Genomic DNA, 18,355 nt, shown 5'->3' on the forward strand with positions numbered 1-18,355 from the left:
CAACAACCTCCTTCCCTCAGTAAGAGCATTGAAGATGGGTGGTGGCTGGGTCTTCCAGCATGACAACGACCCGAAAGTGGCCTAGCCAGTCTCCAGACCTGAACCCAATAGAAAATCTTTGGAGGGAGCTGAAAGTCTGTATTGCCCAGCGACAGCCCCGAAACCTGAAGGATCTGGAGAAGGTATGGAGGAGTGGGCCAAACTCCCTGCTGCAGTGTGTGCAAACCTGGTCAAGACCTACAGGAAACGTACGGTATCTGTAATTTCAAACAAAGGTTTCTGTACCAAATATTAAGTTCTGCTTTCCTGATGTATCAAATACTTATGTAATGCAATAAAATGCAAATTAATTACTTAAAAATTATACAATGTGGTTTTCTGGATTTTTGTTTTAGATTTTGTCTCTCACAGTTGAAGTGTACCTATGATAAAAATTACAGACCTCTACATGCTTTGTAAGTAGGAAAACCTGCAAAATCGGAAGTGTATCAAATACTTGTTCACCCCACTGTAGGTAACGAGCTGAGATTGCGAGTACACTCTTAAAGGGAGTGCTCCTAATCTCAGCTTGTTACCTGTATAAAAGACACCTGTCCACAGAAGCAATTAATCAATCAGATTCCAAACTCTCCACCATGGCCAAGACCAAAGAGCTCTCCAAAGATGTCAAGGACAAGATTGTAGACCTACACAGGGCTGGAATGGGCTACAAGACCATTGCCAAGCAGCTTGGTGAGAAGGTGACAACAGTTGGTGCGATTATTCACAAATGGAAGAAACACAAAAGACCTGTCAATCTCCCTCGGCCTGGGGCTCCATGCAAGATCTCACCTCGTGGAGTTGCAATGATCATGAGAACAGTGAGGAATCAGCCCAGAACTACACGGGAGGATCTTGTCAATGATCTCAAGGCAGCTGGGACCATAGTAACTGGTAACTATTAGCAACTGTGGATAGTTGTTTCACTCTTAAGAGTACCTGTAATTACGCCAGCTAGCTGCCTACCATTCAGCTGTTTTTCTAACCTCATTGTCTGAAGTGTTAACGTTAGGTAGTAAGTAGCTACTGTGCTGGAAATGTAGCTTGTTGCTACCTGGATAGCTACTAAACAATAGCTGGAATGACCTAGCGAACAGACGCGAACTGGCTGAGTCGATTCAGTGGCTAGCTTTGCACTTTGCAGGCTAACAGTATTTGCTAGGGGTAAGTTATAACCTACATTTGTGTTTTGTTTTTACATACTGGTAACCAGAGTCGTACAAGGGAATTCGGGACATGGGTGACTAGTTAACGTTAGCTTGGCTCTCTCTGTGTGTTCGTGCCGTGGGAGGAGGGGTTTTTTCGTTGGCAGAAAGCAATGGCTAGCTAGTATGCTAACTATTCTAGCTAACTAACTGGCTGAATAAGTTGACGACGGACTCGCTCAAGCTGTCGGGACTAACCCATAACGTTAGACACGGACACGAATGATTTGCTTGGCGTGTTGACACACTGGTGGTTTGTTGTGGCCGAGTATTGGTGCTAAACCGTGTTATTGGAGCCTGGCATGCTAGTTGGCTATGGCGTCATAGGACTAGGTGCCCTGGACGGTTTTCACGGAAGAATACTGTACCAAGTTAGCTAGCTGAATAAACTAAGTTAGTCTATTCCTAGAAAACATTGAACCGCTGTAGTTTACAACAATTATAGTTTCTGAGGTGGAAGTTGGGAGAGTTAAGTTTCAAGTGTCTCCGGAAAGTGGTGAGTGACTCCGCTGTCCTGGCGTCGTGAGGGAGCTTGTTCCACCATTGGGGTGCCAGAGCAGCGAACAGTTTTGACTGGGCTGAGCGGGAACTGTGCTTCCGCAGAGGTAGGGGGGCCCAGCAGGCCAGAGGTGGATGAACGCAATGCCCTCGTTTGGGTGTAGGGACTGATCAGAGCCTGAAGGTACGGAGGTGCCGTTCCCCTCACAGCTCCGTAGGCAAGCACCATGGTCTTGTAGCAGATGCAAGCTTCAACTGGAAGCCAGTGGAGTGTGCGGAGGAGCGGGGTGACGTGAGAGAACTTGGGAAGGTTGAACACCAGACGGGCTGCGGCATTCTGGATGAGTTGTAGGGGTTTAATGGCACAGGCAGGGAGCCCAGCCAACAGCGAGTTGCAGTAATCCAGACGGGAGATGACAAGTGCCTGGATTAGGACCTGTGCCGCTTCCTGTGTAAGGCAGGGTCGTACTCTCCGAATGTTGTAGAGCATGAACCTACAGGGTCGGGTCACCCCCTTGATGTTAGCGGAGAACGACAGGGTGTTGTCCAGGGTCACACAAGGCTCTTTGCACTCTGGGAGGAGGACACAACGGAGTTGTCAACCGTGATGGCGAGATCATGGAATGGGCAGTCCTTCCCCGGGAGGAAGAGCAGCTCCGTCTTGCCGAGGTTCAGCTTGAGGTGGTGATCCGTCATCCACACTGATATGTCTGCCAGACATGCAGAGATGCGATTCGCCACCTGGTTATCAGAAGGGGGAAAGGAGAAGTTTAGTTGTGTGTCGTCTGCGTAGCAATGATAGGAGAGGCCATGTGAAGATATGACAGAGCCAAGTGACTTGGTGTATAGCGAGAATAGGAGAGGGCCTAGAACTGATCACTGGGGGACACCAGTGGTGAGAGCACGTGGTGCGGAGACAGATTCTCGCCACGCCACTTGGTAGGAGCGACCTGTCAGGTAGGACGCAATCCAGGAGTGAGCCGCGCCGGAGATGCCCAACTCGGAGAGGGTGGAGAGGAGGATCTGATGGTTCACAGTATCAAAGGCAGCAGACAGGTCTAGAAGGACAAGAGCAGAGGCGAGAGAGTTAGCTTTAGCAGTGCGGAGAGCCTCCGTGACACAGAGAAGAGCAGTCTCAGTTGAATGACCAGTCTTGAAACCTGAATCCTTCGACCGCTCTCATCAACAAGCTGTTTTCGCCTACAGGACTGCCACTGACTGGATGTTTTTTGTTTGTCACACCATTCTCTGTAAACCATAGACACTGTCGTGCGTGAAAAGCCCAGGAGGGAAGCCGTTTCTGAGATACTGGATCTGGCTCACCTTGCATTAACTATCATACCACGCTCAAAGTTGCTTAGGTCACTAGTTTTGACCATTCTAATATTCAATCGAACAGTAACTTAATGCCTTGATGTCTGTCTGCCTGCTTTATATAACAAGCCACGGCCATGTGACTCACTGTCTTTAGGAGCGATCCATTTTCTTGAACAGGATGGTGTACCTAATAAACCGTCCGGTAAGTGTATATTCCTCACCTTGACCCATAATAAGACTATGTAATTTGTGTATTAACAAAGTCTAGTAAACTGTATATCTGACTCCATAAAGATATTATAATGAAACAATGTGCAATCAATTATTATGAGTTTAGCTGAGTAAGATCAAGAAATGGTTATGAGAAACGAACATAAAATGCAAGTATTTAATAACATTGTAAAATTAATGAATTCACATACAAGGGACTTAAATCTTGTTACAAGACAAGTTACAAGACAAACAAACAGTGACGTGTATTCATAGATGCCAAGGGAAGCCAGGCTTCCCCAATAAATTGGTCAAGAAAAATAAATAAATAAATATATATATATATATATTTATTCACCCTGTGTTTCATAATTTTACTTCAATTCACAAGTGGCTGATTGTATTTCACCGGAAAAAGCATCCGAGCGAGCAAAACAGCACTCCTCTGTCTCAGTATGTGTAGCCCATGTATCTGATGCTGTCTGGCCAAAAATAGTATGACATTGTTGCTGCCCGTAGTATTGAATTCAATAGCAAGGAAAGCCACCGAACATTTGGCCTCCCTTGATAAAAACATTATAAAACAATAGCCAATCAGCGTTGAGCTAAATTGAATGAACTGAACTGTGAATGGTCCTGGAGCACCAAAAAAAGTGTCAAGGGAAGCCAGTTAGGATTTGTTCCACACCAATCACATAATTGACAGAAAAAACTTTAATTGTTGCATCTCGTCATGTCCTTGTCCTCCGCTGGCTAGCTACAGATCTGGGATCTTATTTCGAGCCAGTTTGCTACAGCAGGAAAATGATCAGTGCCATGAAATCAGTGCCATGGACAGCCACATCATATTTAGCTTACGGCAGCTTCTATTTTCTTTGCGACTTGCGGTAACTCTCTGTGGTTGTAAATCAATAGTTGTTTAGTGGTCCAAAAATGTCGGAAACATTCATTGCTTGACAATGCTGTAGGTTTGTTACATGCAATATGCTTTGTATATGCTTTGTGGACTTCAATTGACAGATTTTGTGATGAAACGTGGTTGGATTTATTCTGCAAGTGTGTGACTGTTGTCTTCTTGTTTCTCAGCCTTATGCTGTATATCATGGTGGCAAATGAACTAACGGGTTATAGAGCAAACAACGCAATTATCACAACACATAGGTTGTAATATGTTTTTTTCCCAGGCTTGGCTTCCTCAGTGATTTTACCCACGCACCGCTACTGCAAATAAGGAAGCATTAGATGGGCTAACCTATTAAACCACCATAAACAAAGAGGCCTACTGAGGCCAACCTTTCTCCAAGGGCAACATTAAGAAGAGCAAGAGAGAGAGCATCTTCTTCTTATTATTATTATTTGTATTTTAATGGCGGTGTGCAAACCAATATTAGGTGGATTACTACCACCTACCGGGCTGGAGTATGTTGGAGACTATGGACATGTTCTAAATTCTGGACTCTAGTCTACATGGGCCCGTTTCAGACTTAGATTCAGACTTAAATCTATTCCATTTTTGAACATTTTAATTTAAACACTGCTCAGTAGCTGGTATTCAGACAGGATTTGCAGGTGTGGCTCCCTTGCACGCACTGAAGACATTTAATTAAACCACTGAAAACCCTTCCACTTGCTGGCCAACAGATCTTTTGGTGGAGTTTTCATTCAATAGGGTTTTCAGTACATTTATCTAAGGCCATCCTTTTCAATACAGTGTACCTTTAATTTGAATTTTCTCTACAGACTCACTAGAATATACAGTATATAGAGGGAACGCCAATTGGTAGATTACAAAATACTCTGATCTTGTAGATTATTTAGTGTTAGGAAAGTATTTATGAATCATACATAAACAGGGTTGGAGACCCTGGAAGGTGAGAAAAGTGTACAATAGGGGTTGAACAGTAGTTCTATAAATCTAATCCTCACTAATCACTGTACTGTGATGACAATGGTCCAGTTGTCATGAATCAGGCTCCAGGTTTATACTGCTATGGTCTGCAGTTCCATAAAGATTCAAATTGCCCACATGTCCCAAATTATTGCACAATTTATAATGTTAGCCTAATATGATCCACTATTGCTAGTGACCCTCATGAACAACCACACAGAAGTGACAGAGGAAATGGAATGATTCTAAATGTAGGCTACAAATTGAAGGAAACTAACAGTCACTGCACTAAGTGACAGTTATTGTGTATATGGGTATTACTGACGGTGGCTACCTATAGTGGATAATATTTAATATGATAGAAATTGTTTTAAAAAACAGAAATGTCTGGGCATATAATGAACAAATTCTAGAGCACATTAATCAACTCAGTATGTTCGGAGCTACTGTCAGTGCGCACGGGTTTCCAAAGGCTACAGCCTCGGCTTCATTCTCCAAATTTCACCCCTGCAAATTACAATTCTGAATAACGACACAGCTATTTATACTTTACTGTGGACAAGAGGCCGAAATACCTGTCATATTGATATGCTTTTCAGTTTGCTGAAATATATCTGGTTTCACGTCTCCAGCTATCATAAGGTAAAATAGGTCTAAAACAATTGTCATTTATATTTACAATCCCCTTATCCAAATGGATTTCTAATTTACCTAGGTCTTATCAATAGCTCTTATCCATTGATAAATTACAGTGCATGGAGATCAGTGGCGGTCAGTGCCGTTTAAGATGAGGGAGGATATATATATATTTTTTAATGAGCTTGGCCTTATTTCTATTACAGCATATTATATGACTGTCATTCATATTCCATTCACCCAGCCTAATGTAACATCGACAGGTTTAGGTTACTACTTGAATTTTCCCTATACCCATCATGAGGTTGCTACAACCTAGCCTATGAATGAAAGTTTACAATGTAAGTGTACAGGTTGAGAGAAAAATGTTAGTAAAGGTGACAGACAGTGACAAATTCAATACCGCCTTGCACACTCTTGCCTGAATCTAGCTGATCTAGGGTGTAATCATTAGTCCAACAGTTGCAAACGAGAGTTTCTATTGGACAAATTCAGGTATGTTTATCCCCGTTTCGTTCCGTTTGCTTCCGTTTAAGAAAAAAAAATCTACAGAATCGGCGGATTGAATACACCCCTGATCAGATCAAACACAGTTCAGTTTCATAGCAGCCACATACAAACAGCATGATCACTTCCTTCTCGTATTTACGCACTCTCCTCCTCTCACCTTTTCCTTTTGCTTGTGGACTTCAGTGCACAACACATCAGCTGTCTGTGACCAGGCAAAAAAACCTTTACAAGCCAAACCTTGATATCATAACCGCTACACACAGCCTACATCTTTGTCACCATATTAGCTAACGTGATAACGTAGTAAACAGTCAGCAAGCAGTTTAGCAGTTACACAGACAGGCCCCGGTGGCAAAACAGTTATAAAACCAAAAGCTTACCTTTACTTGGAAAAGTTCCAGTGTTGGATAGCCATAGCCAGCTAGCTAACATGACATCCCTATCTGTTTGATCCAGGTGTTTGAGTAGGCTAAACTAGCTAGCTGCATTCGCTAGCTAAGTAAATGAAAGTGAAAGTGAAGAAAAAAATAGAACGAAATATAGCTAGCTCTCTCTCTCCCACTCTCTCGCTTGCTTCTCCTTCATTTTTGAAGAAATTAACTTGTTCAAAACTGTTCAACTATTGTCTTTCTCTCTCTTTGAGTCAACTACTCACCACATTGTATGCACTGCTGTGCTAGCTAGCTGTAGCTTATGCTTTCAATACTAGATTCATTCTCTGATCCTTTGATTGGGTGGACAACATGTCAGTTCATGTTGCAAGAGCTCTGGTAGGTTGGAGGACATCCTCCGGAAGTTGTCATAATTACTGTGTAAGTCTATGGAGGGGGGCGAGAACCATGAGCCTCCTAGGTTTTGTATTGAAGTCAATGTACCCAGAGGAGTTCGGAAACTAGCTGTCCTCCGGCTACACCATGGTGCTACCCTACAGAGTGCTGCTGAGGCTACTGTAGACCTTCATTGCAAAACACTGTGTTTTAATCAATTATTTGGTGACGTGAATATATTTAGTATAGATTTATCTAAAAAGGATAACTTTTTTAATGTTTCACTATTTTTATTTTTGTCAAATTCACTAAGGAGAATGGTCCTCCCCTTCTTTCTCTGAGGAGCCTCTACTGATAGAGATTGGTGTTATTTCTATCGGGAAAAAATAAAGTTGATGTTTTTCTACTTGGAACTGACAGGTTGCTCGACCTTATTCATGGTTTGCTCACGCGTAAAGGTGTTGCAATTATGAGGGAATTAAGTCAAGGTCAGAATATGGCGTATCTGTAGACACACTGCTTCACTTCCATGTCTATGATCTACACCCCAAACGAATAGCTGGCTGGCACATCCATTACCTCATGTTTAAGTTCAAGGTCAGAATACGCGTAGACAGAAAAGTGCATAAAAAGGGAATTAAGTTCCATTTACTCTGGTCTGAATTCCACCCAATGAGCAGAGGAAATACATTATTGCAGAGTGTATTTCATTTTGTTCTGGATGGGTTTTGAGTAAGCTGGGGAGGTTGAAGCTTATTCCCATGCATGTGTTTCTTCTGAGTCTGCCTTTGATGTATGCATGACAGTAAAGGATGACGTGATCTGTGGTTTCTGTTGCTGGACAGTTGGGACTTGAACTGTGTTGTGCTTTCCTATTTTATGAAATTTCAATTTTAAAAGTGTTTTAAAAGGATACAACGCAGTGATAATAATAATAATATAGATAACAACAACAACAACAAAACACACAAGAAGTACGATATAAGTTGAAGAAACACGATAATTCAAGTATATATGCAAGTAAGAGAGTGGTTAAGGCCGAGTGATAAGAGAATGGTTCAGGCCTATTTGTAAGAGAATGGTTAAGGCCTAGTGGTAAGAGAATGGTTAAGTCCTAGTGGTAAAAGAATGGTTAAGGCCTATTGGTAAGATAATCATTAAGGCCTAGTGGTAAAAGAATGGTTAAGGCCTATTGGTAAGAGAATGGTTAAGGCCTATTTGTAAGAGAATGGTTAAGGCCTAGTGGTAAGAGAATGGTTAAGGCCTAGTGGTAAGAGAATGGTTAAGGCCTATTTGTAAGAGAATGGTTAAGGCCTAGTGGTAAGATAATGGTTAAGGCCTAGTGGTAAGAGAATGGTTAAGGCCTAGTGGTAAGAGAATCATTAAGGCCTAGTGGTAAGATAATGGTTAAGGCCTAGTGGTAAGATAATGGTTAAGGCCTAGTGGTAAAATAATGGTTAAGGCCTATTGGTAAGAGAATGGTCAAGGCCTAGTGGTAAGAGAATGGTTAAGGCCTAGTGGTAAGAGAATGGTTAAGGCCTATTGGTAAGAGAATGGTTAAGGCCTATTTGTAAGAGAATGGTTAAGGCCTATTGGTAAGAAAATGGTTAAGGCTTAGTGGTAAGAGAATGGTTAAGGCCTATTTGTAAGATAATGGTTAAGGCCTAGTGGTAAAAGAATGGTTAAGGCCTAGTGGTAAGAGAATGGTTAGGGCCTAGTGGTAAGAGAATGGTTAAGGCCTAGTGGTAAGAGAATCATTAAGGCCTAGTGGTAAGAGAATGGTCAAGGCCTAGTGGTAAGAGAATGGTTAAGGCCTAGTGGTAAGAGAATGGTTAAGGCCTATTGGTAAGAGAATGGTTAAGGCCTATTTGTAAGAGAATGGTTAAGGCCTATTGGTAAGAAAATGGTTAAGGCTTAGTGGTAAGAGAATGGTTAAGGCCTATTTGTAAGATAATGGTTAAGGCCTAGTGGTAAGAGAATGGTTAAGGCCTAGTGGTAAGATAATGGTTAAGGCCTAGTGGTAAGAGAATGGTTAAGGCCTAGTGGTAAGAGAATCATTAAGGCCTAGTGGTAAGAGAATGGTTAAGGCTTAGTGGTAAAATAATGGTTAAGGCCTATTGGTAAGAGAATGGTCAAGGCCTAGTGGTAAGAGAATGGTTAAGGCCTAGTGGTAAGAGAATGGTTAAAGCCTATTGGTAAGAGAATGGTTAAGGCCTATTTGTAAGAGAATGGTTAAGGCCTATTGGTAATATCGTATCTGAAGATTATGCCTTTGTTAAATGTTTTTCATGACGAAATGGAATGTTGGTTGTTCAGGCCAAAGGGGGGATGTTTTATGATGTTATTTGAAATGTGCCGCTTGGAGGGTGACGCCCGAGGGGAGACTGGTGATTGGCCAGAAGAGGGAGTAGCCCCTCCCTTTGCATTGTTTATAAATAGGGGGTAAACGATGAGACGGCAGAACGACCATATCAATCTGGGGAGGCGTTCTCCAGGCAACGCGTGTCTGTGAATTTATGCTGTAACCTCGTGGTATGAATAAAAACTTCTGACACGATGCAGCATAACGGACTTTTTGTTCATCAGCAATATTACCACCATTCATCATATACGACATAATGGCGCCCAACGTGGGGCTGGCTTCGCGTCTCCTCTTTGTTTCAGTCAACAGCTAGGCTAACCTGCTCTGAAGCATGGCCAAAAAAGGGTGAGTGTGTTCTTACCGCTTCGGAGTTGGTTAGATTGGATATGACTTGTGTACATTGAGGAGATGTTCCATATGACCTGGCCTCAAGTGGTGTTTTTGCTGGTCGACTGAAGTCTGCTAAATTTATCCTAGGGGAAACGGCAGATAATTGGGAGTTTTTAGAGCATGAAACGGTAGGATTTAAGAATGATAATTTATTTCATTGGTAACGGATGGCAATGAGGATGTAGAGCATAAATTTATATTTCATTGGTAACTATGGGCAATGACAAATTTAGAGCAAAAGGAACGGTATGATTGGTAGATTATTTCATTGGTAACGGGTGACAATGATTGGTAAATTATTTCATTGGTAACTATGGTCAATGGTTGGTAAATTCAGATATGCGCATTCTTTAGGGCACTGTACCACTTAAGACCTCCAGGGGGGGCCATTTTAGATGTCGGGCCGACAAATCCGTTTACACGATAGAATGGGTGGACGGTGGGTTTCTTTTCTTAAAGAGAGCTCGGATTCATGGGGTTTATCTGATTGTAATTATGATTTGACTCTCGTCCGACGGGGCGTTTGATTGGGTCTGATTTCTCGGTGTAATGGTCATTAGTCCCGGTAGCAAAAACGGTAGGATAAATATGTTAAAATTGATAGGGCAGTGCAGGGTTTGTTACATGTTGTAGGCTGTAGTTAGCTAGAGGCTAATGCTACAAGGCTAAATGGGAGTGTGTTTCATGCTACATGGTACATCGTGGCTAGAGGCTAAAGGCTAATTGTGTTGTGTGCTACATGCTAACGGATATCCTTAGAGATTCCATTGCGATGGATTAAAGTCTCTTAAATTTGTCACTGTCTGTAAGTCAGGTTGTATGTTTTGTGAGCGCTGTTAAATGTTTGACTATAAGGGGGAAATGGGAAGTTACAGCTGGCTGTTATTCTTTCTGTTTGGGGAGAGAGAGAAGAGAGAATCTTTCTTCCACGGTGAAAAGGGTTTTTTGAATGGTTGTGCGCATGCGTTTAATTTTGCGACACTACACTACAGAAAGGGGGAGTTTATGACACGAGATGGGACACGTTTTGGTTTACGGCACTAAATCTACGACATGCGGTCGACGAAACAAAATGGTGGCGTAAGGTCATATGTTGTTTGGGGTTTCCTTTTCAGGGGTTTAAGGGCTACCGGAAGAGAGAGGTGAACACGACTCTTTTAAAATCGTTAAAGTAACTGTTATGTGAACGTTAAACTATTTGGCGAGATGTAGTACATTTATAGATCAAATATATGTTGACGGAGTATAATTAATTAAAATAAGACGATTAAAATTAAATGAAATGGTTTGGAGCGATCTATTTAGTAAATGTATGGGGATGCGTTTAATTTTAAAATGATATTTGCGCATGCGTGGGATTCTGCAAAACAACACATTGGTTAAACTGCAGGGAGAGGAACACAGACGACGGAACAAATACGCATAAAGAGATTTTAACACGATGATACTAGTTTAAACTGCGATTGGTTAAAGATGAAACTTGTTTTGTAGCCTATTGAATTTATAAATTAAATATAGGATAACGGATTATAATAGATTGAATTAAATAATTAAATGACGGATTGAAAGCAAAAGGTTTTTGGGCGATCTATAATTAGTCCTGAGTTAAAGTCTTACAGTGAATCATGTAGAACAAACGAATATTGAATGGTTGGAAATACTCAGTGACTGCATTAACGACTAAAATGTTATGTTGTGTCTTTGTTCTTCTGTCATATGAGAGGAACGCTAAGCGAGAGGAGCGAGGAGATACAGGAAGTGATCACGTCACGTGGCAGAGGATCAAGTCAAAAAGGTTTTGGTACTGATTATGGTTACAAAATCTTTCCCTAACAGGATATGTGATGTTATGACGATTTTACAAGGGGCTTGGCAAATTCTATTTCAATAAAAGTTACATTTTGGAGGCTATGTGCATCACTGGGCTGGATTACAGTTCGATTGGAAATCAGGTACTGACATTATTCTTTAAATTTATGATAATTAGGGGTTATAGAGCAAGGGGTTAAAGGCTTTGTTTAGGGGTATTTTAGTCTGAAGATGACTAACTTGCATTTATTTGCATTTGATGGGTTGTGGTAAGATAGCCAACACTAATGGATATTGGTGACATAGGAATAGGAATTGGGGTTAATTATTCAGGATGGTTAATGGATTTGTTTAGGTTATATTAAGAATTTTAGGGGGGAAGTCTATATAACTTATATAAGTCTAAAATAGGATAGTTCACAATAAAGGAATATAAAGGGCTTGATATAGGGGAAAATTGATTGAAATAGTCATTTTTTAATCAAAGTAATCAAAGTAGGGTTAGAGTAGTGTTAGGAAAGACTAATGGCAGAAGTTAGTACACCTTTCTCACATATGGATTCAGCAGAAAGACACCCACCTTACGAGAAGGAAGCTTTCAGTGATTATCTAGCATGGTGATTGTGGCATCAGAGATGAAGACGAATACGAGCAGAAACAACGATGAAGATGAATCCAGAAGACGGAAGAAAACCGAGATGTCTGGGAACTTAAGGAGAAGAGGATGATGATGATGAGAGGTCATGGGTGGAGGTGACTCTGTGATCAGAAGGAAGTGGCAAGAGAGGAAAAAAGAAATGGATACTAGAGATTTGATCTCTGATGAAAGTTGAAGGTACAAGAGAGGAAAGAAGAAATGGAGAAATGGAAGAAGTAACACGACTGGATGAAGACCTCAAGAATTGAAGGAAAAGAATAATACAGTGAGGCTAAAGGAAAGGCCACTGGTAAGAAGATGATATTTCAAGAACAGAACTTAGAAGATAACCGTTTGAAGAATACTGATATGTCAACGACGAGAAGGAACAGGACGAAGAAAACTCTATCAAATACAACTTATAACTGGTGGTGGAGAAGAAGAAAATAAGTGTTGGTTATGAAGAATCAGAGTGAATCAAATCAACAATCACTGTTACAGCTTTAACTGAACAATATCAAAGGCAATTGTACCCGCCAAGGGGGGACCAGATGTTCCATATCGACTGTCAGTTTCTGGACAGACACAGAATTGGAGAAGAAGAAACAGAGGAAGATTAAGGAGCAAGTGAAGATCACCTGTGCTTCAGGTGAACACTAAATATTCTAGAGTGCCGAGAATATCCGGAAGGGGTGCACTGCTGAGAGCATCGATTAGAGAAGAAGAGGAAATAGTTAACAGTAAAAACAACCGACCATTAGAAGTGATAGTGAATAGGGGAAAATTTATCTGTGTTCAGCCTAAAGAGGTTAAACATCTCACTAATTGATAACTAATTAGGATAGGGATTTGAGGTAGTACTTACTCTTAAAGTACTAATATTAGAAGATACTGTTATTGTAGTGTTGGGAAGAGAATTAAAGCGTACAATAAAAATGTACACTAGACGACTGACTGTCTGGTAGAATATTTTAAGAAGTAGGGGTTTTGGGGAGTCATTTGCTTAAAAGATAAATATCATAGGAAGGATGATAATGTATTAGATTACCTGTTAGACAATCTGTCTGGGAAAAAACTTAATAGGGGTGACTGTTATTTTGGGTTACATTCTTACACTAAGAGATTTGAGGTTAGGCTAAAAGGTGTTTAGTCGGTTTTGCCAAGTCTGTGTGTAATGAGTCAGAAGCAGGTGGGGAACTTTCCCAATCACATATTCTAAAATTTGGTGGTAAGAGATGTTGTCAATAGATCAGGGGAAAAGGTTTTAAATGTTATGAGAGAAAAAGATTAGATTAAAATAAGTTAGGGGTAGGCTAGGTTGAAGGGACTCTGAGACAGTAAGCTAAGTTTCAAAGTTAGTAGTAAGACAGAGAGAGAACAGTGAGGAAGGACATTTTAAAGTTTAGTGGGAAGATATGGTAGGAGTTTAAATCGGTTAGGAGCAGATGCATTGAGAAAGTATGTGTTGCTGAATGATTTGAGGGTGATTGAGTATCTATATTTACAGTTTCCAGCAGGGAGATCAATGTCATTATAGGTGTATTTTGTGTAATCAAAAGTTTAAAGTTTAGAGGTAGAACTGAAAGGGGGAAAAAGTGACACTAGGGGTGATGGATGGAAGTACAAGGAAGGAGTTCAAAGTCTTAGGGGAAAACTAGGAGTAAATAAGGACATTAACATGTGAGTCTATTAAAATAACAGGTAGAAGTAATTTAACTCTTTCAACATTGATAGTTATTAAAGCCATAAATATAGCGCATTTGATTAAGGGTCCAGCATCAATTATAGGGGGAAAATACTGTTATGAGGGTTAGGAGAATAATAATTATAATATGCCATTTAGGATGATGACGTTTCTTTCACAGAGAGAGAGAGAGAGAGATAATTAGGGAGGATAAGTATGGTTAGCAGGATCAGAAGTAGGAGCTGTTGCACCTACTCAAATAAGGGATTATTTTGCGTAAGGTTACAGATAAAGATCAGGGAGAATATGTGTACTTATCTAGTGAAAGCATTAGAATTTGTTCCGGTTAGGAATTATTGGTTAAAGGGCTATGTAATTTGTAAGGTGATGCTTATAATGGAAGATTTGAAGTCTGTAAAACTTTTCACAGTCACAGAGGGAGTTAAGGATAAGTTTATTACAGTAGTCACTCCAACAGGGAATAATCGAATAGGATGTTGGTAGTTTCCCACTAGAGGGAATTAAGGGTTTTAATTCATCAACTAAATCAACGACGTTAATGGTAACTTTGGGAAGGGATTAATGATACGATGGTAATAGCAAATGGAGGAAGGATGACAACAACTTTTCTGAAATTAAAGGAGGCAGCAAGAGAGACTCAGGGGTTTAGGTTACTACGAATAGGGTTAAAAAGTAGAGCAGATAGTAGTAGAGAGCAATATAGATTAATCTGAAATGGAGAAGAGAGATTCGTCATAAAAGCTGCAGGATGAGGTCTTTTGGTTTCGATGACAGAGGGGGGGGGGGCATCTGATCAGTGCTGCTCGTTCCTCTGTTGTGGAAATTAGAGATAGATTAACTCATTCTGTAAGGTCAGTGAGGAATCTTGAGGGTCCATGTCTGTTGAGAATTCCATCCCGAACCTGTTAGACGGTTGCGCAGCCTCTGTCAGGTGTGGGTCAGTCTTGAGCTTTGTCATGACTGTGGAATTGGCAACAGTCATTGACAGATAAAATAATGTCGTTGTCAGAACAGTAGGGTTTAAGTGTTCTTGGGTAAATGGATTACCCTATGGGAATTGTTAGATGTAAAGTCAGGTAACAGTGGAAACCTGAAGTATTCAGGTGAAATATTGAGGGATAAAAGTTGTTTTTGCTCTAATAAAACATATGAGGTAAGGGGTATGTTTATGGGAATATCAGAGTGTGAGGTTATATGATAACCTTGGATAAGTATGACCTTAAGGGTAGTAATGACAAATAATAGGTTACTTTTTATATACCAGGTAGTAAGACGAGCAGGACGTTGATGATTAAACGATTAGCTTGTGACTGACAATGTGACTATGGGGAATTTTAGAGATATTTAGGGGTGTGGGGGTGATAAAGCATATATATACTTATATTAGGGATGGACAGGATTTGGTTACATGTCAACGTTGAAGCTTCCATATGAGGTTTTACCATTATAAGAGGGATAGCATTGGACACAGCTAACTCTAGGGTTAGAAGGGTGACATTACATTTACATTTTAGTCATTTAGCAGACACATGGCGACATGTCATAGTCTTCAAGCCTATCATTGAAGGGTAAGTCTAAGGGAGAAGGGGGGACTTCATTCATGGTATGGTGTAACATTTGGGAAGATAATATAAATATTAGTTATACTTTGAGTCCAGATAGTTCAGATAAGATCACTGGGGTTATAGATGCATTATAAGGGATGCATTTGAAAGGATTTGGTTGCAAGATCAATTAGGCCAGTAGGGGCAGTGATGGGTCAGATTCTAGTTTAAGCTTTGATAACACTGTGTGATGTTTGTACTGACTTTTGAGAAAGTTATGAGATTGAGATAGGTTGGAGAAGTGGTGCCTGGAGACAACACTCAGATGCCGGTGTGGACTGTTCCTGATCTGGATAAAGACGGACGAGGGGGTCTAGATAGACTACTGAATGGATAAATATCCTTTTTGATTATTTGATCATTTTTACATTTTTTCAATATTAGTGTGATTTGTAGTATGATTTTTATGAATCAAGGGGGGATAGGTTAATGTGATTCATACATCATTTATGTATCATTTTTTTAAATTCTTAGGTGAAATGGAGGTTTAATTTGAAAGTGGTTGTTTTGCAAAGGATACTGTTTGGTCGTTTATTTTCTTGTCATTCCAGAAGCATTTGGGAGAACATGTGGAGATTGGAATACTCAAACAAAGACAATATGACTGGAGGAGATGAAACAAGGAGGGTGTGGCTGATTCCATCATCAACAAGTCCATTGGAAGAGGACATTACAGGGAGATGAAGTGTAGTGGACTACATTCCAGTGTCTGCAATGAAATATAGACATGTGTAATACATAATTGTGTCATATTCTTAGGTATTGATTTTAGTAGAATGATGTTTGATGTTATTGAATGCAGATGAGGATCTTAGATGCTTTTGTTTATTTCGATGGGGTTAGGGACAGAAGGTCTAGGAAGGGAGAGATTCATTGTACGATTCGATGGGTTGACCAGTTGTACAATGGATATTTATGGATAGGATTTTGTTTACATGTGTATTTAATTACATCATAGTTTCAAATGCATTTACATGGTTAATGAGGTTATCTGGAGTACCGACGGTGGTTGCCTGGGGCAGAGGGACCGTGAGAGAATTTTACTGTCTTGATTGATATGGATGGATGGCTGCTGGACAGTTTTTCGCTCTTACACTCCATAGAGATTTCTTCATATGTCATAGTAATGTATTTACACTCCATAGAGATTTCTTCATATGTCATAGTAATGTATTCACACTTCATAAACAGGTATTTCATAGAAAGGTATTTACACTCTAGAGGAGAATGTGTTTGGTTTAATGTTAAAGATACTCAATGAGATAAATGGTTAATAGTCATAATCTTATTCTGTTTGTTTTCGAGACGTTTATTTCGTCTCGAAAGGGGGGAATATCGTATCTGAAGATTATGCCTTTGTTAAATGTTTTTCATGACGAAATGGAATGTTGGTTGTTCAGGCCAAAGGGGGGATGTTTTATGATGTTATTTGAAATGTGCCGCTTGGAGGGTGACGCCCGAGGGGAGACTGGTGATTGGCCAGAAGAGGGAGTAGCCCCTCCCTTTGCATTGTTTATAAATAGGGGGTAAACGATGAGACGGCAGAACGACCATATCAATCTGGGGAGGCGTTCTCCAGGCAACGCGTGTCTGTGAATTTATGCTGTAACCTCGTGGTATGAATAAAAACTTCTGACACGATGCAGCATAACGGACTTTTTGTTCATCAGCAATATTACCACCATTCATCATATACGACAGTAAGAAAATGGTTAAGGCTTAGTGGTAAGAGAATGGTTAAGGCCTAATGGTAAGATAATGGTTAAGGCCTAGTGGTAAGAGAATGGTTAAGGCTTAGTGGTAAGAGAATGGTTAAGGCTTAGTGGTAAGAGAATGGTTAAGGCTTAGTGGTAAGAGAATGGTTAAGGCTTAGTGGTAAGAGAATGGTTAAGGCCTAGTGGTAAAATAATGGTTAAGGCCTATTGGTAAGAGAATGGTTAAGGCTTAGTGGTAAGAGAATGGTTAAGGCCTATTGGTAAGAGAATGGTTAAGGCTTAGTGGTAAGAGAATGGTTAAGGCCTATTGGTAAGAGAATGGTTAAGGCCTATTTGTAAGAGAATGGTTAAGGCCTATTGGTAAAATAATGGTTAAGGCCTACTGGTAAGAGAATGGTTAAGGCTTAGTGGTAAGAGAATGGTTAAGGTTGTTGTGACTTAAAGAAAGAGCATAAGACTTTTCATTCTATTTATACCCATCTGAAGGTGTGGCTTTTTCAAACCAAAGCTGACCACCATTGACCAATCAGACCACACCGAGTTACAGTAACTTGATCAACCTGGCCCAAACCCCCACACACAGGATGTCACAGCATCCAAAGGTTTGTTGTGGTGGATTGGAACAATACAGATAAGGCAGCATTCCGGAGGAAGACAATAAAAGCTATTTCATAAGAGTTGTTAACTTCATTCATGAGGGGAGAGAATGCAGGAGACAGTCAACTAATAAATCAGGCAGCAGACAATTTTGTGGTGCTGAAATGTAAAGCTGCAACTGCAGCGCAATCAATAGGTGGTGAAATATAGCTAACTTGTTATGCAAATAATCATTTTAATTTGAGTTTACAAACAACAAGAGGGCTTAATTGGAGTCTGTTTCTTCTGAGTGTAGGCCTATTTAACTAACTTAACAGCTGGCTGAGGTAGGCTATGTGGCTTAACAGCGTTGTTCACAATATTTTTTTTTTTGGCCTAATAGAAGTGGGATTTTTTTATTAGGCCTACTTACAATGGCAACAAAAATTTAGCATTCTACATAAAACAATAATTTAAAGAAAAAACG

General features: G+C 40.4%; 1 protein-coding gene across 1 annotated transcript in view; it reads left to right on the forward strand.

The window, feature by feature from the left end:
• LOC311134242 (inter-alpha-trypsin inhibitor heavy chain H3-like) overlaps window positions 1-18,355 on the forward strand; it is a 135,311-nt gene that overhangs the window by 69,106 nt on the left and 47,850 nt on the right. The window lies entirely within an intron of this gene.

This window comes from Coregonus lavaretus (genome assembly GCF_964263955.1).
Source record: "Coregonus lavaretus genome assembly, chromosome: 8".
Taxonomy (NCBI): Eukaryota; Metazoa; Chordata; class Actinopteri; order Salmoniformes; family Salmonidae; genus Coregonus; species Coregonus lavaretus.